Genomic DNA, 24,212 nt, shown 5'->3' with positions numbered 1-24,212 from the left:
GGTTCTGTAATATACTATTCACCTCCATTTCATTCATCTCAATTTCCCGTATAAGCCATTGGTTCCCTCATTCTTGCAATATCTAGATGACATACTCTTGCAAAGTGTTTGCTTAGTAATTCTACTATTTCAATTGATTCAGTTACCTCCCTACTATCGACATTCCTTAAAATCATTCTGCCGTACACATTTTTTCTTTTACTTGCAGTATATCGAAAGAACTGTTTGAGATTCTCTTTAGCTTGCGTTGCTAATTTCCTTCCATAATCTGCTTTTGCTTTACTTACCACACTAGTTAACCTAACATCCCCCCCCCACCTTTTCTCCTCTTCAAGCACAGATCACAGAAAATACATCACTAATCCATATACCTGTGGCTTCTCTGAAAAGGTGACCAAGATCTTCAAAAAAGCAAAATCTTGTGACTACTTACAAACCACATAGAAAGCTGGCATTCCCTACCAGTTCTCCTAAAGACCACATGCAACCTATCCTAACTCACAAACTATCTTAACTTGTACAAATATAGCTACATCAAACTGTCGCTCATATGGGAAACTCTCATCTGTAGCCAGTCAGTTCAATGGCCAAGAACAAACACCCAATGAAAGCTAACAGGTGATGCAGTTTTAGTACTTTAGGCTTCCCCATATTTCACCTGTTCATAATATCATATATAATAATCAACATATCAGCCTAAATACCAGAATTAGTTGAATGTTATGCAGAGAACTCAGCTGATACACAATAATTTAATAAATATTTACGTCAGTTTGTAATGAGTTACTCTGGAAAATAAGAGAAGGGACTATAGCTCAAAGTAGTAGAGATAACAATATAAATTATTATAAATGTTGTGATTTTAGGTTTTGCTTTCCATAAAGAAAACCATACAAGAGCAGAAATTAAGTGATTTAAGGACCATGGATAAGCAATAAACAAAACATAATTTAAAACAAAGGGCTTTTTTAAAAAAAACTTAGATACGAGAGTGGTCTGAAAAGTTCCTGGCTTAACAATGAAAAAATGAATTTACAATTTCAAAATTATTTTTATTTTTCAACATAATCTCCCTTAAGACTAATACATTTATTCCAGTGATGCTGCAGTGCCATTATCCCGTCCCTGTAGTGGTTTTCAGTAAGATCAGCAAAATACCCCTCTACAGCTCAATCACCTTTTGATTCGAAGAGAAACAATGACCAACGAGGAAGAGTTTTAGTTTTGGGAAGAGATAGAATCAGAGGGAGCCAAATCTGGGGAATAGGGTGGATGCTCCAACAATTCATAGTGCAGATCCCTTAATTTTCCCATTGCCAAAACACCTTTGTTGGCAGGTGCATTGTTCTGATGAAAGATGATTTTTTTCTTCTGCACAAAGAAAAAAATCAGAATAATATTTCCCGGTTATTGTTTTACCCTTTTCAAGATAATTAATAAACAAAATACCTTTAGCATCCCAAAACACCAATGCCATAACCTTTCCTACTGATGAAACCGACTTTGTCTTCTTTGGAGCTGACTGGCTTCGATCCACTGTTTTGACTGCTGTTTGGATTCTGGGTGTAATGGTGAATCCAAGTATCATCCAAAGTAATAAATCGATGCACAAAATCAGTTTTATTCCTGTTAAAATGCTCCAAGCAGTGTTCAGAGATTTTCATGCGAGTACATTTCTGATGTGCTGTGAGCAAGCATGGCGCCCATCTTACACAAAGCTTTTTCATTTGCAATTCTTCATGCAAAATATATCCTACACGTTCTTTTGAAATGCCTATAGTCTCAGCAATTTCATCTGTCATCCAATATAATTATTGTGCACTTGATCAGTGATTTCTGGTGTTGTTACACTTTTTGGATGTCCTTTCCGTGGATCATCAAGGTTGGTACAGCCACGTTTAAACTCGGCAGCTCATTTCTTAATTGTTGAAAACGAAGGAGAAGAGTGCCCATAAACTTTTATGAACTCGAATGAATTCATTTTGGCGTTAAACATTCTTTTACAAATAATTTTATAACTGCACGATACTCAATTTTATTCATTTCAAGGGATACAGACAACACTTTTGCTTCAGACAGCTGTATAAAACAAACTACTTGATAGAATGACTTGCAATTTCACATGGATGCTTATGACAGATGGTTAGAAAATTTTTTTTTCTAAGTTGGTACATAGATATACCAACTTAGAAAAAAAAAATCTCGCCGATAGCATTGCCATCTAAGGTTGAGAACTTTTCAGACCATCCTCATACAGGCAATTAGTTTGTACAATAATTGTTTCAGAGGGTGCTTAAGTGTACAAAGCTAGGTAACTGGAAGAACTCCACATAGCTATTAAGACTTCTGACCTAACATCCAATATGCATCTTCATGTTCACTGGATACTGAATGAACAAGGATGAGTTGGAATCTGGGACTTAGCCAACCAAACTGTATTCTGTACTTATTATATAAGTCAAGTGGATATGAAATCCAGCATTATTTCAAAGCCGAATGTAAAAACTATGAACGTTTCATAATGTAAGTTGACCAGAGAGCTTACAGGAATACCCCCCGGCATTCATGAGTTGCCTTAATGTGGACTAATTAGAAGACATACATGCCACCCAAGCATCTATATATTTGCCATTTATTAGTTCATTTTGATAAGGTTTCAACTAGCCTGCAGCTGTTTCAAACTGGTTGGTTTGAAACAGCTGTCAGTCACTTATGAAAAATACATTTCTCTGATATTTCAAGTTTCTCAGTACTGAATGAGAGTTTTTACTCTCTTAAGGTTTCTGCCTGGTCTCTGAAGAGAACCAACTAGTTCAAAACAGCTGCTGGGCCAGTGAAATCTTATCAAAATGGACTAATAAAAGTGAATATATATAAGTTTGGGCGGTCCTATGTCTTCTAAGTAGCCCACACTAAGGCAACTCATGAATGCTGGTGAGTGTATTCCCATAAGCTCTCTGGTAAACTTACTTTACAAAATTTTCATAGTTTCTACATTCAGTTTTGAAATAATGCTGGATCTAATATCCATTTGACTTATATAATTTTGCCGAACTGAAGCCTTTTGGCTCTTTATTTTAGGAATGTATTCTGTACTGTTTTAAATGAGAAACAAATGTGATGGACACAATGAAATGTCATACTGACTGGAATAGCACCAGTTTAAACAAGACCCTGATGTTTTCATCAGGGAACAGCTGGGAACAATCTGTGAAAGGTTAGCTAGTGAAACTCAATGTCAACAGTTGATACTGAGTTTCACTAGCTAACCTTTCAGGCACCAGTAAGTGGTAAAGGAAGCAATGACAGCATTCAACACTAAACATAAACTTCATGACTAAAAGCAATTGCAAGTTGAGTTATGTGAATAAATTTCAAAATGGAGAATTGGGCAATAAAAATCATTTGTGCTTATGATCTCACAGAAGGTTCTACTATGGAAGAAGTGAGGAATTTTTTGAGTGATTAGAGAAGGCAGCAAACATAAAAATAAAAATGAATATCATGTTGAAAAATATTTAGGAAAGTTTAAAAAATAATTGAAGTCAAGCAACTTTTAGAGGTAAACTTGAAAATCAACTATAAAAATATTATTCAAGAAAAATTATGAGTCTGAAAACAAGAACTAAACATTGCATTCTCAGTGGCATAATGATTCAGCTAGTGAGGCACATGGCAAAGTACATACTTGAAAAAATTGAAGACAGAAATTTAAACTTATGTGAAATAAATTTATTAACTGTAAAAATTCTGCCTAAGTATCATATGCATCTTCAGTACAATAACAACAAAACACAAAATAAATTACAATAAAACAATCAATTTCAATAAGTGCCACTACAGTGGCAGTAGAACAACAGATGGTCAAAATTTCATTATTTAAAAAAAAAAAAAAAAAAAAATACAGTAAGATAATAATCAGGAATTTGCATAAAATTGATATAATATTTCTCATGAAGGGGATAATTCAAGGCCATCATATCTGTTTAAGTTCAGTCAGTGTAGAAAGATTTCACAGCTCTCCTCATATACCCACTCTAAAAGAATCCACTTTTATATAAATGTTTAGTTTTCTTCCAAAAGGCTCTATGTTTAGCCAAGATGCCATGTTCTATTAGGCCAAGACTGCTCAGGGTCAAGATGCTTATAACTCAGGTTATAAGATTTATGTTCTTCATAACAGATGGCTGCAGATCTGCCAGACTGTCCAAAGTGAGACAAATTACAGTAGCAGGGGAGCTGGTAGACACCTGGAAGGATGAGTGGTGAAAGCTTGTCTTTAGGTGAAGGCAGAAATCTTTCTGACAAGATGAACAGATACTGCAACATTAAGAGGCCTTAAAACTTTAGCAATATGTTCAGATATTCCTTTAAGATTCTTCCAAATAGCTCTATGTTTAGCCAAAATGCCATGTTCTATTAGGATAAGACTGCTCAGGTTCTGAGCAGTCTTATCCTAAATAAGACTGCTCAGGTTCTGAGCAGTCTTATAACTTACTTATAACTCAGGTTATAAGCTTTATGTTCTTCATAACAGATGGCTGCAGATCTGCCAGACTGTCCAAAGTGAAACAAATTACAGTAGCAGGGGAGCTGGTAGACACCTGGAAGGAATGAGTGGTGAAAGCTTGTCTTTAGGTGAAGGTAGAAATCTTCCTGACAAGATGAACAGGTACTGCAACATTAAGAGGCTTTAAAACTTTAGCAATATGTTCAGATATTCCTTTAAGATACAAGAGTTGAATCCGAGTGAGATCTTCAGGAGATCTAGAGACTAGTGGCCTAAAGCTGTTAAAGGCTTTCTTGCTAAAGGATTTGTTAAAGCCATTTTTCATAAAAGCAGATTTGATATAATACAATTCTTAGTGTAAAAGGTTTTCAGTGGAATATACATTATGAGCATGACATGGCATTAAGGCCTGAATGGTTCCAACTTTTTGATTGGGATGATGATAAGTAGCATGGATATAACAATCAGTACGAGTTTCTTTTCTAAAAACTGGAAATTATAAATTACCATATGGTTGATAAAGAATTAAAATACCTATAAAGGCTATATTATTGCTTTTCTCCTTGTTGATATTGATTGATACATTGCGATCTAGCTTATTTGTTAAGCTTAGGCAAATATATTTTATCTTAATTATCTAAATATTTTATCTTATCTAAATTAACTTCATTGTTATTCAGAACAGTGTCATCAGCAAAGACAGTATGTTGCCAAATAAGTTGCAGCCAGAGAGATTAAAAAAAGAATAGGTCTTAGTACTGATCCTCAAGGTACATTTTATTTTATATTTCACTATTATGGTTGCTGAAGTTAATGTATTGTTTTTTGTTATAGAATATGATTTAAACCAATTATTTGCAACACCTCTGATACATTTTCTTTAAGAGCAGATCATGATGGATCTATACATTTTCTTTAAGAGCAGATCATGATGGATCTATACATTTTCTTTAAGAGCAGATCATTATGGACACACTCAAATGCTTCGGAGATGTCTAGGGAAAAAAAAATGGCAGTACACTTTCCACTGTTTATCTTGTATATTGATTCCATGAAAATCAACAGTAATTTTTCCATGTTGAGACTAAAACCAAACTGATTGGGTGAATACAAGGATGTCCAGATAATTGTTTAAGCATTTTTTAATTAAAATCTCAATGACTTGGAATGTTGATAGTATAGATATGGGTCTATAATTTTTTATCTTATTACGGTCTCCACCTTTAAAGAATGTCATTACTGAAGCTACCTTTAAATGAACAATAAATATACCATTTTCAATTATTTATTTATGATTTTTGTTAGAAACTTTAACTTTTATTTAGTAATCATTTGTAGTTTTAGGACATTAGGGAGTTTTCCCCCACTTGGTTAGACTATAATAAATTTAGTTTAATCCTTTATCCAAGTGTAAGCAAACAAAGTTTGCGCCTGAAGTGTCTTCAGGACTGAGGCAACTCGTGGTAAAGGTGAACTAAGCTCTCATCACTTATCTTACTATCTTCCATAATGCAAAGCACATCTCCTTGCAGACATGTATAATGCTATGCATGAAGGGAAGGGCCACTACCCAGACCGGTTTTGACCTTTATTGAGGTCTCTTCAGTGGGAACTAGACCCAGAGGTGGTGATACTAAGGTGGAAGTCTCTAATCCAGAGTAATTTAATAATAAGGTGACACACATTTTGGCAATGCGTATAGGTAAATATGACTTCTCCATTACTTCCACCTTGGTATCACCACCTGTGGGTCTGGCTCGTTCCCTAAAGTCATTGAGATTTTAATTAAAAAATGCTTAAACAATTATCTGGACATCCTTGTATTCACCCGATCAGTTTGGTTTTAGTCAAAAATTATTGACCTTTTTAGTTATCTTACACCAGCTACTTAGGTGGCACTTTTTGGAATTGTCAGTTATTGTTTAATTTGAGCTTAACATACTGAAGATGCCTGTGACACACAGGCGAAAATTATACTATTAAATAATCTTTGTACGTGAGTTTTTTCCATTATTAATTTTGTATTGATACTATTAATGTATTTTACCTTTCTTGAATAAAGGTTGTTGTATGTGCTACATTGCTTAGATACAGTCTCTTTGTAAAGTCAAGACAACTGCTTCCATATAGGTACATAAGTTGATCTATTAACAGTACTATTTTACTTAAACAAGATTTTCATTCAGATATTATCCAACTTTTTGACTTTGTAATACATTCTGGTTATTTCAGTGTACAAAACAAATTCTACCAACAGGTTTCAAAAATAAATATGCTTCATCCCAGAATTCAGTTTACCTTAGAAGAGAAGAAAAATAATCAATTAGCCTTTATAGATGTTTTAATTCTTCATCAGCCAGATAAGCTTACAATATTCAGTTTATAGAACAGAAACTCACACTGGTTGATATAGCCATGATACTTATCATCATCCTAGTAAATTTTTTCCACTTTGTCCATTTTTAAGTGTTAGTGTTACATCTTGCAATATGACCTGCCCAATGCCATTTAGATCTTTTAAAGGGTTAAAATGTCTCTCACCCCTAGTCTGAGTTCTGATCCAAGTATTATACTTTCTATCTGGAATGGTAATATTGAATAATATCTTTCCATTTTGCTCTGGGTAATCCTCAACTTGTTGGTCAATTTTTATGTCAAAGTCCACATTATACTTCCATATGTCGTGACTGGAAGTACACAACAGTCGAATATTTTTCTTTTAAGGCAGATTGAGATGTTTTCTTTGATTGCTTCACTGTGTTTTCCAAAAGTTATCCAACCAAGTTGAATTCTATACATAATTTTTTTTCTTTACAATGTCCTTCTACTGCGATCTTTTGTCGAGGTAAACATAGGAGGTTACTATATCAATTTCCTGTTCCATTTGTATTGGCTTTTTGGTGATGTATTTATTATACATTATTTTTGTATTGTCTTTGTTTTAATTCAATCCTTTCTTTTTACTTTCTGCATTCAGTTCACTGATCATTTGTTGAAGTTCTTCTGCAGGGGTTCTTAAAAGAACAATGTCATCAGTGAATCATTGGTGATTTAGTTAATCACCATTTATCATAATTCCTCTATTTTTCTGATCCAGGTTTTTAAAAATTTCTTCAAGAGCTGTTGTAAATAACTGAGGTGAAATGGCATCTCCCTGTCTAACTCGCTTTTTTTATAAGCAATTTCATATTTGTTCCTGATTTTATAGGTGCAGTGGAATTTTTATATATATGGCTAAGCATATCACTAAGTTTTTCAATTCTTTGATTTTTAAGGGCTTTAAAATAGCTAATGCTGAGATTGAGTCACATGCCTTATCAAAATCAATAAATGTCAGAGCTAAAGGTTTATGGTATTCATTTGTCTTTTCAATTATTTGTCTTATTATATATATATATATATATATACAGGGTGTTCGGGATAAATTTGACATATTTATAATTAATTATATTTTTCCGTAAGTTACATGTATTAACACACACTTCTCTTCATTTAAAAGTTTGGACCCTTCTTCATTCATATACAAGATGTCAGAAAGGATGGATAGCTGGAACCCACCTGAATCATGGAAGAGAATAACTTGTATCATGATGATTCGTGCCCGCCATCAAAATAAGGATATTACGACTGCTGCCCAATGCTCCCTGAATACAGTAAAAACAATCAGGCATGAACTAGAGACTTGCAATGGTGACTACGAGGATGTAGCAAGAAGAAAGATCCCTAGCAGACGATCTGATTGCGTTCGTACAGCAGAATTCCTCGCAAATCTGCAGGAACAGGTGTTGAAGAACCCTGGCATTGGAATTCGGGCTTTGTTCGTGGAGTTGCTAACTGTAGTCAAGCCCTGGATAACAAGGGTAGCCAATGGTAGGCCGTATGTATGGCAGCAGGATTCGGCCCCTTGCCACACCTCTGGGAAAAGTCAAAAATGGTTGTCTGAAAATTTCTACGACTTCACCAGTCCAAATGTTTGGCCTCCAAACTCCCCAGACCTTAACCCCATGGATTATTTTGTATGGGGCGCAGTTGAAAAAGACACCAATCGCACTTCCAGTAATACAAAAGCCCAGTTAATGGATAAAATTAAAACAGTTTTTGCGGCCCTTCCCAGGGAGACTGTAGCATCAGCTTGTTCGAGGTTCCGAAGCAGAATTGAAGCTGTGATCGATGCTAATGGTGGTTATTTTGAGTAAATCTTGTTGATAGTATTGTAATTAACTCTGCCTGTAATGTTTTTTTGTCAATTCATTAAATTTAATAGATACAAAGAAGATTTTCTTTTTCCTTACGAAACTGTCAAATTTATCCCGAACACCCTGTATATATAGGGATGCTTAAGGGTCAAAGCTATATAACTGAGAGGAGACCTCCACATAGCCTTTAAAGGAATGCGGAGAACCAACCAGGGCTTCTGACCTAATGTCCAATCCTCACCTTCTCGTGGTGCACCCTATTGGGTATATCTACTTGGATACTGAACGAACGAGGATGGGCGCTGGCAATTTGGGATTTAGCTGACCAAATTGTATTCCTATTGGTTAAACCAAAATACAAAATGTTGGTACAACATGACAAAATTTCATGCTGGCTGGAGCGTCTCCCGGTTAGACAAGGCCCCCGTTGTTTTCGCCAGGGAACCAGGGCGAACAGCGAAAAGTCAGCTACTGGAACAAATCTGAAAACAAACCCCAACTCAACATCACCAGAGTTAAAGATCGGTACTATCAACGTAAGAAGCTTGAATAGCAAAGAAATGGAGCTAGCTGAGGAATTAGATAAGTACCAGATCGACATAATAGGGGTGACGGAAACAAAAAAGACAAAAACTGGTGAGATCTTTCTGAGCAATAAATATAAAATGTTATATTCAGACAATGACAATCAAGGAAAAGAAGGAGTAGCCATAGTATTCAACACAAAATACGAGGTTGAATGGCAACCTCGTATTTTGTGAGGTTGCCATTCAACCTCACAAAATACGAGGTTGAATTTTTTCCCATTCAACAAATATAAGAATGGGAACTGGACAATGAGACTTATTTGTGCCTATGGTCCCACGGAAGGTTCTACTAAGGTAGAAGTGGAGGAAATTTTTGAGGCTTTAGAAAAAGCAACTGACACAATGAAAAAGAAAAAGTTGGTCCTTGTTGGGGATCTAAATAGCAGAGTAGCAAATGATTGTGAGACATACAAAAATATTTTGGGAAAATTTGGAGAAAAGAGCAAAGCTAACAATAATGGCAATATCTGTTGGATTTCTGCTCAGGACATGGACTGGTTATTACTAACACCATGTTCCAACATAAAAATGTGCACAAATTCACATGGAGAGAAGAGGCAAGGAATAAGAAGTCTCATTGACTATGTTATTGTTGATAGTGATGTTTTCTCCCTGGTGCAGGACACCAGAGTGTACAGAGGATTTGAAAATGGAATTGATCACTATTTAGTCTTGAGCAGGATAAAATTGAATTTCATGTTGAAAAGAATGATATGTAAGAAAGTTTTAAAGCGAATAAAAGTTGAGCAGCTGTCAGATGTGAACTGTAGACTAAAATACACAAAGATTATTGAAGAAAAAATGAAAGAGTTTGAGAACAGGAATCAAACCTTGGAGATTCAGTGGCAAACTCTGAAGAAAACATTGATTGATTCTGCCAGAGAGGCATGTGGTGAGGTTGTCTGCAAAGATAAAAAAATCAGAACTCCCTGGTGGACACAGGAAGTTAAAGAGGCAAGAAGGAAAAGAAGAAAGCATATCAAAAGTTCCTGGCAAATAAGTCAGCTTTTCCTCTTAGAGAATATACAGACAAATGCAAGAATGCTAAACACTGTGTAAAACTAGCTAAACAAAAGTCATGGGAGGACTTTGGCAAGAATATAGAAAATAAATATCAAGAAGGTGGCAAAATATTCTGGAGGCTGTTGAAGAAGCTTAGGAATGGAGGAAAGAGTGCTGCAAAAGGAGTTAGAGATGATAATGGTGACATGAAAACGGGAGAAAAAGATATCCTTGAGGTATGGAGTAATTACTTTGAAAAACTACTAAATGAAACAAGCAGTGATGACAGCACAGTGGTAAAAAACACTGACCAGGCATGCGGTCAGGAATACATATCCATACTTATTATTATTATTATTATTATTATTATTATTATTACGGGTATCTCCATGGAGTCAGTAGACTCATCGTGGGAGACCCAAACTAGCAAAACAATATCTGTCATATCTCTTCTTGAATTCATTTACAGATGAAGAGCTCACAACTAAGTCAGGCAATGAATTCCACTCATTCACCACCCTCCAGGCAAAAAACCTTGTTCTGACACCTTTGTTAACCACACTCTTCTTTAATTTCCAGAGATGACCTCTTGTTCTTCCATCACTATCACACAGCTGAAACATTTCCCCTGCATCAATCCTATAAAAACCTTTTAGTAATTTGAATGTTTCTATCATATCTCCTCTTCTTCGCCTATCAACCAATCTCTGCAATCCACAAGCTCTCAATCTATCAATGTAGGGAGCATTTTTTATATCACTCACCAACTTGGTCACTCTTCTCTGAACCCTCTCCACAGCCTCCTCATCTCCAAGGAATCCAGGTGACCAGACCTGAGCACAGTAATCCAAATGTGGAAGTATCAATGCTTTATAAAGGGGAATAATAACCTCTTTATCTCTGTATGTCAGTGTGTTCCTCAACAACCAAGTAATCCTATGTGCAATCTTGGACACCTTAGCAATGTGTCCTCTGAACTTCATCTCCCTATCTACCAATACCCCTAAGTCCCTAGCCTCATCAATCTCTTGGAGTACCTTTCCATCAATGTAGTACACAGCTGGTAATCTTTTAATCCCAAAATGCATGACTTTACACTTTTCCACATTGAACTGACATCCATTTTCTTTTGCCCATTTTACCAGCTTATTTAAATCCTCCTGCAAACTTTCAACATCAGCTTGATTTTTTATTGCACTACACAACTTTGCATCATCAGCAAACAACTGAATATCTCCCTTTAAGCCGTTTCCTATATCATTTATATACAAATTAAACAACATTGGCCCAAGCACAGAGCCCTGAGGCACACCACTGGTCACCTGCCTCATTCTGGACTCGGCTCCTCCATACACCACCTTATGGTATCTCTCCCTGAGCCATTCTCCTATCCATATCACCAATTTAATATCCATTCCCATCTGCTCCAATTTGCGTAACAGTGTTCTATGGGGTATCCTGTCAAAAGCCTTAGCAAAATCCAGAAGTACCACTGTGTAGCCAGTTCCTTTGTCCAACTCAGATGTTATTCTATTATGAATAGTTAATAGATTGCTAAGGCAGGATCTACCTTTAACAAAACCATGTTGGCCTCTATAGAGTATCATATCCTGATCCACCCATTCTTGAATTTTGTCTTTAACCAACTTTTCCAATACTTTTACCACTACTCCTGAGATGGTGATTGGTCTGTAATTCAATACCGCAGTTTTAGAGCCACCCTTATGCAAAGGAACCACTTTGCCTAACTTCCACTCCCTAGGGACCATACCAGAGTTCAAACTTAAATTAAATATCCAGGTAAGAGGGGTTGACAATTCATTTGCACATTCACGCAACACCCGAGCTGATATTCCATCTAAGCCTACCGCAGTGTTTGCATTTAAGTTTTGCAATATATTTAATACCTCTGATTCTTTAGCTTCAATTCTCACATTAGGTATTGCTATAGGTATAGAGATATCCTCACTTGGGTGATAGACTTTTGAAAAGTGATCACTCAGTAACTCGACTATTACATCTGATTTTGTCGCCTCAATACCATCAGCACCCACTATGGTTATCCTTCCGAAGTCATTCTTCCTCTTACTTGCCACATAGTGGAAGAACTCTTTGGGATTACCCTTTATCTCATTGGCTAAGGTCTTCTCATCTGATTTAGCTTTTCTTACTATGCTGGTAACCGTCCTAGCTTGAGCCTTGTACTGCTCATGGGTATCCTGATCGCCTTTCTCCTTGTAAATTCTCCATAACATTTTCTTTTTTTGCAGTTCAAGCTTGATACTACTGCTCATCCATCTAATGCCTGCCTTGTTTGACCTCCTGACCATGGGGACACAATCTGATATTGCTTTCCTCAGATACCCGCTGATTATATCCCAAGCACTGCTAACATCTTTTCCTTGCAATATGTTCTGCCATGGGATGGCTGCAAGCTCACTCCGAAGCTTGTTATAATTGCCTAACCTGTAGTTCCATACATATCCCTTCTTAATAGAAAAATCCACAGATTTTGCAACCTCCCAAGTCAATACCACATGATCGCTTTCACCAACTGGAGGTAACGAGGACACCTTACTTATGCATATAACCTCTGAACCACTTGAAGTAGAAAAAGCCATCAAAGGCTTGAAATGTGGAAAGGCAGCAGGAGTAGATGATATTCGACCAGAAATGCTGAAGTATGGTGGTATAAGAGTCTTACAGTGGCTGCACTTCATAGTTCAGAAAGCCTGGACAGAGGGACGAATTCCCGATGATTGGAGTAGAGCTCTCATAGTACCCATATATAAAAAGGGAAATAAAACTGAATGTGAGAATTACAGAGGTATTTCCCTACTGAGTGTTCCTGGCAAGATCTATGAAAGTATACTTGAGAAACGGTTGAGAAGAATTGTGGAAGAAAAGCTTGGTGAAGAACAAGCTGGATTCAGGCCAAATTGAAGCTGTCAGGATCAGATCTTCACTTTACGACAAATAGTCGAGAAAGCATGGGAATATAACAAAGATCTGTATTTAACACGTTCTCTGCCAACTACGAGTATACTCGTATGTCGATTTACTGACCTCCTATGCCAAACACGAGTTATTCCTTTGTATAATTACCTTAATTTGGACTCTTGGATTCTGAATGAAGCGGAGAGCATGTCTGGGGACTTGGTAGAAGGGAAATAATTTCAACTAAAATATAGTATATTGTGTATGTGCCTCAGATGCCAAACTACGAGTATACTCATAGTTCGTATATGAGCTTCACAAGCCAACTACGAGTATACTCGTATGTCGATTTACCGACCTCCTATGCCAAACACGAGTTATCCCTTTGTATAATTACCTTAATTTGGACCCTTGGATTCTGAATAAAGTGGAGAGCATATCTCGGGGCTTGATAGAAGAGAAATAATTTCAACTAAAATATAGTATATTGTGTATGTGCCTCAGATGCCAAACTATGAGTATACTCGTATGTCGATTACCAACCTCCTATGCCAAGTGTGAGTTAATCCGTAGTATAACACGTAATTTGTAAATCAATTTAAAACTATTAAAATCAATAAAAATAAAATCCAATCAATGAAATAAAAAAAGCACTCAGTAAAATAATAAAAAAAACAATTTATTCAAATTAAGAATGGTACATTTTAAAACAATTTTCCACGCACAATGGTGGTTTTTCCTGGCAAACAGGACAATAATAACGTGTTTTGCGTCTACGTTTGTTTCTTGTACAGACATGGCATGGCTTTGTCAGTTGATTCTTTTTTTCTGTTGGTGGTAAAATTTCCAAATAATGAAAATCCCGATTCCTCCTGATATTCTCTGATGCTGTAAGTTCATCCATTCCAACAAAAATTGAGATAAATTGATCTCTAAATTTTAATGCAGACATTGCATTTCCAGTAATCATGTTATAAAATTTATGCGCAATTTAAATGTATACCTCAAAAATGCGTATTGCCAATTTCTTTGGCCATCTAATTGTCTTTCGTAAGGTGGAATAGTATGAAAGCATTTGATCAGAAAGATCGATGCCTGACATACCCAAATTATAATCCCTAACGATATTCGTTTTAACTGAAATTTACCATTCCGATTTTGCGCTTCAACCATTTCAAATTTGTGCATATTTGAAATGGAAAGGACTTCCCTCTTATCCTTCCATTTGGTGACTACAACAGGTCCTCGTCTTTGCCAGACAAATTCCCCTTTCTTTAGTTTCTTCTGAATAACATCTGGTGGATTGTTTTTCCTATTATTTCTCAGTGTTCCACACACATACGTTTTTCTGTTGGTAAGCGATTCTGTTAGAGCTACACAATTATAAAAATTGTCCATATGCAATACATAACCCCCTGTCTAAATATTCTTCCATCCAGTGGAATACAACATCATATGCATGACCCATTTTCGCTAAAGAGGATTCAGATTTTCCTGTATAAATTTTTATTTTTATCACCAATCCATTTGATTCGCACAGTTCATAGAATTTCACGCCATATTTATGTTTTTTGTTTTTTTATGTATTGTCGAAATGCCAGTCTACCGCACCACAACACCACTGACTCATCAATACATAAGTTTCTGTCTGGTGTGTAGCAATTTAACATTACGCTATTAAAATGATCTAGGACTGGTCTTAATTTGTGCAATTTATCATTAGCTGTTTGAGAATTATCTGTGAAATGCAAATGATGCAATAAAATTTGAAATCGATTTCGGCTCATTTTAGAGTGCCAAAATGGCAAATTGTAAAGTTGATTTGTACTCCAATAATGCTCAATAGACGGTAAATTACAAGGACCCATATGAAGTAAAAATCCAAGAAATAATTTCATTTCAGGTATGTCTGTTGCTTTCCATTTAGAAATTCTTCGACTTTTTTTGAGCTTCGCTCGGCTTTCCTCAATATTTTGTAAAGCATATAAATTGGTTTGTTCTACTAAAATTGTGAGAAAATCTTCGGAAAAGAAAAGTGCAACTAACCTTTTGATACTGAAATTTCATCGGAGTCACTGCTAGAGTTGTCTGTAGGATCATCTTCGGAATCGGAACCAAATATTTCATGAAATTCTTCATCGCTCATATTAGCATAAGCTTCTACTTCTATATCAGTAAGTTTCCTTTTACTGGCCATGGCGAAATTGAAGGTTCTTAGAGACTAGAAACTAAAACTGAACTAGACGCAATAAACAATGGCGTCAGAACATGTAATATATAGATGGAAGTGATACGAGTAATCTCGTAGTTGGCATATGAAACAAAATTCTATCTGATAAGCCAGTTACGAGATTACTCGTAGTGACCTTGAAGATGGGAGTGATATGAGATTACTTGTATTTTTTTTTTTTTTTTAAATAACAAAACCTGTGGTGCGTTCATAATTAGAAGAAACACACGTATAAACCACAGTGAAAATTATTTAATTGTAAATATTTCATCCTAAGTATCTTAGGTCATCATCAGTACAGTATTTAAACAAAAATTAGGAATAACATACAGTTAGGGCGCATGATTACAATAGAATCTCATGAAAACGTGCATAACGTGCTAAAGTAGTACAAAAAAAAAAAAAAAAAAAACTTAATTATTTAACACAGTTTTGTATGATAATTTCCCATACTTTAGGAATAGTAAGAACGTCGTTGCGGTTAAGGTTTGGTCTGTGTAGTAGGGCTTCAGAACTTTCTTTGTATAAACGTTCATGTTTAAATAAAGATCTATGTAAAAGTTTAGCCTTTTCCCAATGGATCCTATGGTTTGGATTTTCAATTCCGTGTTGAGAGAGGCCAGATTTCTGCGGTTTAAGAAGACGAATGTGGTCTTGATGTTCCGAGATGCATTTCTGAACAGACCTACCTGTCTGTCCAAAGTAAGATAATTTGCATGAGCATGGAATCTCATAAACACCAGGTAACATCAAGGGTGAGAATTTGTCCTTAGGAGAAGGTAATAAGTTGTAAATTTGGATGATAGGTTTGTAAGTAGTGGAAAAATTGTATTTCTTCATAATTTTAGAAAGACGTTCTGAGATGCCTTTAACATAAGGTATGGGAATCCTATGCACTTCTTCCTGTCTGGTTTCATGTATGCAGAAGTGACTGATGATTTTTTGAGTTGTTTTGGGATTATATCCATTTAGGATGGCTGTATTTTTGATAACTTCTAATTCCTGGTTTAAAGATTCTTCAGAGGAGCAGAATTCGTGTGCTCTGGAAACTAGTGATTTAATAATGCCAGATTTCTGAGATGGATGATGAGCAGAAGAATTGTGAATGTAGCGACCTGAGAATGTAGGCTTGCGAAAGACGGAAGTGGCGATGGAACCATCTCCTTTTCTTTTGATGTGTAAATCCAAAAAAGAGATACCCGGTGGAGATTCTTTTTCTAACGTAAAGTTGATGCGATGATGAAGAAGGTTAATTTTATCTAGAAACAGTTGTAATTCAGGTTCGGGATGATTCCATACTGCAAATATGTCATCGACATATCTTAGCCAAATTTTTAGTTTGGGTTCAAAAGTGAATATTGTTTCCTCAAGGTGTTCTAGAAACAAATTTGCTAGGTTTGGTGATAAAGGAGATCCCATTGCTGTTCCTTCCTCTTGCTTGTAAATTTGACCTTTCCAGGTGAAGTAACCTGATGCAATAACAAACTTGAACAATTCAACTATATCAGACGGAAATTTTTGAGTTAGTAATTCTATTGTTTCTTTATGGGGAATGTTAGTGAAGAGGGAGACAATGTCGAAGCTGATTAACAAGTCAGTTTTTGACAGTTGAATGTCTTTAATTTTTGTGTGAAACTCAGTAGAATTTTTGATTGAAGAGACTGGTGGCCTATGTGAGGGCGGAGAAGGTTAGATAAGAATCTTGATAACTTGTACGTTGGACAGCCGATACAGTCTATGACAGGTCTAAGTGGAACATTAGTTTTGTGTAGCTTAGGTAAGATATAAATTCTAGGAGGTCTTGCATGGTATGTCTTAAGTTTTTTGATTGTTTCTTCATCTAAGGAGGAAGTTTCATTAAGTAGCTTATTTAATTTTCTGAGTTAACGATTCGTAGGATCAAAATCCAATTTGGAGTAAGTATTACGATCTCTAAGAAGTAAATTAATTTTTCGGTCATATGAATTGGTATCAAGAACCACAGTGGTATTTCCTTTATCAGCTCTAGTAATGATTAAATTTTTGTTACGTTTTAAGGAAATAATAGCTTTCAATTCCGACGGTGGGATATTTAATTCTGAAGGTTTCGTTTCGAAGTAGCTAAAGTGATCTACAATGCCAAACCTTCAGAATTAAATATCCCATCGTGTTATTTACGGATATTTTCCGGAGCGCTCCATTGAGGGAGCACTCCGGAAAATTCACGAGACAATTGGATATTTGTTTAGCTCCACATTATGAACTTAATAAAAAAATTGCAACATATTTGCCAGCAAGGTATTATTACTGACTTCTTGATAACTAAACCAGCTGAAGTATGCAATGAGAATTACACAAATGATGTCCAAGAGATTTCCAGTGATGACGATGTCTAGCCACTCGTAAATAAAGAACATCTATGAAATGTTAGTTTTGAAGAGAGTGATGACGATTAAAATATGCACTTTATTTTATTTTGCCTAAAACATTTATGTCTTATGTGCAATGAAGTTTACGTTTATAATTTTATACTATGTATTTGTTTCATAGTTTATGTTTTCTTAACTTACATGAATTACCTGAATTAAATAAAAATATATTTTTGTTGGATATGTCATTGTTTATATAATCTTAAAAAAAAAAAAATGATTTCGGAACCAAACCTTACTTTTTGTACTGTATGTGATTGATCTGAGTCTCGCATAGTGCGATTTTATATAACGTGGCATTTCTATGGAACCTAACATCCGCGTTATACGAAGGTTATAAAATATCAGAATACAGGGTGTTCGGGATAAATTTGACATATTTATAATTAATTATATTTTTCCGTAAGTTACATGTATTAACACACACTTCTCTTCATTTAAAAGTTTGGACCCTTCTTCATTCATATACAAGATGTCAGAAAGGATGGATAGCTGGAACCCACCTGAATCATGGAAGAGAATAACTTGTATCATGATGATTCGTGCCCGCCATCAAAATAAGGATATTACGACTGCTGCCCAATGCTCCCTGAATACAGTAAAAACAATCAGGCATGAACTAGAGACTTGCAATGGTGACTACGAGGATGTAGCAAGAAGAAAGATCCCTAGCAGACGATCTGATTGCGTTCGTACAGCAGAATTCCTCGCAAATCTGCAGGAACAGGTGTTGAAGAACCCTGGCATTGGAATTCGGGCTTTGTTCGTGGAGTTGCTAACTGTAGTCAAGCCCTGGATAACAAGGGTAGCCAATGGTAGGCCGTATGTATGGCAGCAGGATTCGGCCCCTTGCCACACCTCTGGGAAAAGTCAAAAATGGTTGTCTGAAAATTTCTACGACTTCACCAGTCCAAATGTTTGGCCTCCAAACTCCCCAGACCTTAACCCCATGGATTATTTTGTATGGGGCGCAGTTGAAAAAGACACCAATCGCACTTCCAGTAATACAAAAGCCCAGTTAATGGATAAAATTAAAACAGTTTTTGCGGCCCTTCCCAGGGAGACTGTAGCATCAGCTTGTTCGAGGTTCCAAAGCAGAATTGAAGCTGTGATCGATGCTAATGGTGGTTATTTTGAGTAAATCTTGTTGATAGTATTGTAATTAACTCTGCCTGTAATGTTTTTTTGTCAATTCATTAAATTTAATAGATACAAAGAAGATTTTCTTTTTCCTTACGAAACTGTCAAATTTATCCCGAACACCCTGCATAATATACAAATATCGTGAAGACAGTCAAAAAGTTTTGAAGGCAAAATATCCTACTGTCTATTGAAAAGCTTCAAAATGGAGGGGAAATTATTGTAAAAGAATTCAGGGATAATAAAGATTATATAAAAACTGAAAATAAAGAAAATTCTGGATTTCTGAAGTAATTACTTCAAAGGATTATTCAATACAATGAAATAAGCAGTGAACAATGGCAGGAAATATTCAAAAGAAATGCAATCAGCAATACATACCAATCCTCAAGGTAGAAAAGCCTATTAGGAACTTGAAATATATGTATGTACGTATGTATGTATGTAGAAAGGCAGCTAAAGTACATGATATCTGATCAGAAATGATCAAATATCGAGGTATAAAAATTGTGCAATGGCTATACTGCATAATTCAGAGGGCGTCAAAAGATCAATTTCCAGATGACCAGAGTAGCTCATAATTCCCATTTATAAAAAGGATAAATAAAACCAAATGTGAAAATTACCGAGAAATTTCCTTAGCGAGTGTATCAGGTAAGATTAATACAATACTACTGAGAAGAGGCTAAGAAAAATTAGAAGAGAAACATCAGAAAGAACAAGATAACTTCAGGTCAAATAAGGTTTGTTAGGATCAGATTTTAATTTTACGACAAACAGCTGAGTAATCATGGGACCATAACAAACTCTACTTACATTTTGTGGCTGATGCAGACAGAAGTGTTCTCCACTGATAGGAGATTAGTAACAATGCAAACTTAATTATCTAGTACCACAATGCACTTTCAGCTAAGTATAACTAAGCAAAATTAACAAAAAAAAAATTGATTCTGATATTACTTTTCCAGGCACATACGTGCAATTAATATTACCCATACCCACATTAATGAATGCTAATGTTAATAACAAACCATAATTATATGATACAAGGATTTGAATATAAAAAGATATTGTACAGGCAACCCTCGTACAACGCGGTACTTATACAACGTGGTCTACAAATTGTAGTATCCCTTTATCTTTTCATATATTTTTCAACACACGACTTAACACGTTCGCTGCCACGCTACTTCGGCATGGTCTGTTCCCCTACGCCGAGCAATTTCACTTCTTCAAGGTCAGTACGATAATCTCGTTACCGGAGGTAAGCGTCCTACAAGTATACTCGTAGTTGGCTTGTACAGAGCATATACGGTCTATGAGAATACACAGTTTTGATGCTAGCCCCACAAGCCAAGCATTTTCACTTCTTCAAGGTCACTACAATAATCTCGTTCCCGGCGGTAAGCATCATACGAGTATACTTGTAGCTGGCTTGTGAAGCAGGTTTACCCACTACGAGTATACTCATAGTTGGCAGCGAACGTGTTAAAAATCACATTCGCTGCCAACTATGATGCTTACCGCCGGGAACGAGATTATTGTAGTTAAATATCTTCGTTAAATTTGCATCTGCCCATATTGCGCATGTAGTTATAAGTAGCAAATTTATATTAGGAGAAATACCTTTAGCACACTTGTATGTCACTTGTTTACCGTATAGAGTGTTTATTGTTGAAAATTGTCTTCGTTTTCTACCAGGAAAGCATATTAAAAACTATGTGCGTTAGTCTCAAGCTGAGTGCTTTAAATTTTTGTGAGTTACATACAATATGTAATACTTTTTTTTTTTCATGTAAAAAAAAATTATTTTTATAGTAATGGCGATATGGTTGAAAAGGAAATTAGTGAATTAATTGATGGCGAAATAGATTAAATGAAGAGGAACTGATACAATTAATAGATGACATCAAACCAAATGGAGGGGAAATTTCTGCCGAAGATTCTGATTGCGATGAATCTGTTTAAAGAATTCAGTTTAAAGAAATTAACAGAAGGATTGAACTTGGCAAGAAAGTTATTTTATGGATAATGATTTCTCAATGGAGCGCTCCGTAAAATTCACGAGACAATTGGATATTTGTTTAGCTCCATATTATGAACATAATAAAAAATTGCAGCATAGTGGTAAGCAAGATCTTATTACTGACTTCTTTATAACTAAACCAGCTGAAGTATGCAATGAGAATCATACAAATAATGTCCAAGAGATTTCAAGTGATGATGATGTCCGGCCACTCGTAAATAAAGAACATATATGAAATGTTAGTTTTGAAGAGAGTGACTACGATTAAAACATGCACTTTATTTTATTTTGCTTAAAACATTTATGCATTATATGCAATGAAGTTTACGTACAATTTATAATTTTTTATAATTTTATACTATGTATTTGTGTCATAGTTTATATGTTTTCTTAACTTACATGAATTACCTGAATTAAATAAAGATATATTTTTTGTTGGATATGTCATTGTTTATATAATCTTAAAAAAAAAAAAAACGATTTCAGAACCTAACCCTACTTTTTCTATGTGATCTGAGTCTCGCATAACACGATTTATATAAAGCAGCATTTCTATGGAACCTAACATCCGCGTTATACGAGGGTTACCTGTATATGCTTAATCTATCTAATATCTCTATATTTAAAATAAGATCTATCCTTCATACTGTAAGGAACTACATGTTGCTTGCTTTCAGCAGCATTAGCTCTGAGAAGCATCTACAAAAGTGAGTTAATCTAACGGTTTGCCTGAATGTGATGGAGACTGATGGTTTGCACTTCTTATCCACATTAATAGAACTCCATCACATGTTTCACAGCCATATTTTAGTAAATGAAAAATTACAAGTCTGTGCAGTTAAATAAAATAAAACTATTTCAATACTAGTAATGCAACAGATGATTACTATACAAAGAACGTATTTTTCTGGCTCAATGATACAATGAAAAAAAATTATATAAAATTATATAATGAAAAACACCACATATATTATATTTCATTTTTACATAAAATCTGCTGATCTTTTGTTTTCCAAATCATGTTCGATATGCTGTGGTAAAATTCTTCAAGAAAAGCCACATGACATGATGAGAATCCATAGCTATAAATGTGTTTATGTTTGCCTCAGCAACTCTGAAAGCTGGATTTAATTAGAGTAATAAAATAACAAGTTTCAGTAGTAATCACATTTTATATTATAATAAATTTAGTCTAATCCTTTATCCGAGTGTAAGCAAACAAAGTTTGCGCCTGAAGTATCTTCAGGACTGAGGCAACTCGTAGTAAAGCTGGACCAAGCTCTCATCACTCCTTGTTTCAGTATCTCCCATAATGCAAAGCACATCTCCTTGCGGACATGTATAATGCTGTGCATTAAGGGAAGGGCCACTACCCAGACCAATTTCGACCTTTATTGAGGTCTCGTGAGTGGGAGCCAGACCCAGAAGTGGTGATACTAAGGCAGAAGCAATGGAGGTCATATTTACTTATACATAAATATAATAATATTTATAAATTTAGTTTAAATTTATATATCAATTTAGTTTAATCCTTTATCCAAGTGTAAGTAAACAAAGTTTGCACCTGAAGTATCTTCTGGACTGAGGCAACTCATAGTAAAGGTGGACCAAGCTCTCATCACTTCAGGCACAAACTTTGTTTGCTTACGCTTGGATAAAGAATTAAACTAAATTTATTATAGTCTAACCAAGTGGAAAATAAACTTCCAACATTTTATATATTGTCTGCTTGTCACAACTGTATTACAGTTGTTTTTAGGGAAGACACACATTCAGTTGTGTGTGTGTGTGTGTGTGTGTGTGTGTGTGTGTGTGTGTGTGTGTGTGTGTGTGTGTGTGTGTGTGTGTGTGTGTGTGTGTGTGTGTGTGTGTGTGTGTGTAGGGGGGGTGTATATATTCCTTTTAAGAAAAGACAAGCAGGTAACAAAGGTGCTAAAACTCTTTTCTTTTTTTTTGGCATTCTGAAAAAACATAGCTTCGAAAGTTGTTGAGGGAATTATATAAACTTTCAGTTATGGATGTAAATTATGATCATGTCACCTGGCTATTTTCAAAGCATTTTATAGCTGTACAATCACACCAAAAATATGCTTACATATCAAGTATAGTTTTTAAAAACAAAAGATCAATAGGTCTTATTGCTTATTTTTAGTATTAAAGGAATTTCCAGCAATTCCCTTGTAATCCTCTCCTCCATTGTAAATAGTCATCCAAGAGGTCTTCTTGGAATCCTCTGGGCTGCAACACTCCACGGCTCCTCCTCTTCATGTAAGTCAAAGCTGTCCTCTCTTTCGTTTTCCTGGTGGCAACCAGTTCATTACTCTCTTTGTGGCATCTATTGAATATGTCCATACCACTGTGAAGATTGATGCTCTGACCAGTCCATCACATTTTCTCACAAATTCACTCTCTCCATAATGATCTCATTGTAAACTCTGACACACTTTGAAGTGGGCCATCCATCTCCACTACTCTTATATGATTCTTCTGCCTGACATTCAGAGTCAATCCTTCTTTCCCATACATCAGAAAATACTTTCTACTATAGCATTTGGAGTATCATCATCTTCTTGGTTTCGTGTAGAATGTATCAAATCCACAGCACACCATTCAATTGCTTAATAGCATTAACAGACTTGGTTGACATGATCATTTACATCTTTATCACATGAGCCCAACATATGAATAACAGATCCTAAGAATCTACTGCATTGATTTTACCAACTAAGAGATCTAAGTCCCTGCCTTTCTCACTAATCACAAAATATTTTGTAAAATTAACTTGTAGGCCTCCCATGCTGTAAACATCAGCCAATTTTCTTCATAAAATCAATGTCATTGCAATTTTGAGCAATTATCACTTGATTGTTGGCAAAAAATACTGAACAGTTGACAGTGTCAACAATTTCAATTCCCATAGCTCTATACAAAGCATTCTAACATGCCAGCACTACATCAAAGCAGATCTTAAACAGGGTTAGTGACATCCCACATCGTAGTGACAGACCTTCAGATGTTACAAATTCAACTAATACCAACTCCCCACAGTTAATAGCTATTACACAGCTTCTATGTATTCTCTTAATCAAACTGATGATCAACTCATTCACATTCATTTTCCTCTTCAATCTCCAGAGTCTGCTAATAGGAAACTAAAATCATTGGCCTTTTCGAGA

The 24,212-nt window shown here is 35.4% G+C and overlaps 1 protein-coding gene across 1 annotated transcript in view; it reads right to left on the bottom strand.

Moving 5' to 3' along the window:
• Positions 1 to 24,212, bottom strand: part of LOC150109188 (GRIP1-associated protein 1-like) — a 434,263-nt gene that overhangs the window by 94,701 nt on the left and 315,350 nt on the right. The window lies entirely within an intron of this gene.

The sequence above is a fragment of the Typopeltis vanoorti genome, chromosome 2 (assembly GCF_054136105.1).
Source record: "Typopeltis vanoorti isolate ZY-2024b chromosome 2, IOZ_Tvanoo_1.0, whole genome shotgun sequence".
Taxonomy (NCBI): Eukaryota; Metazoa; Arthropoda; class Arachnida; order Uropygi; family Thelyphonidae; genus Typopeltis; species Typopeltis vanoorti.
This window is presented reverse-complemented; position numbering and strand designations above follow the sequence as displayed.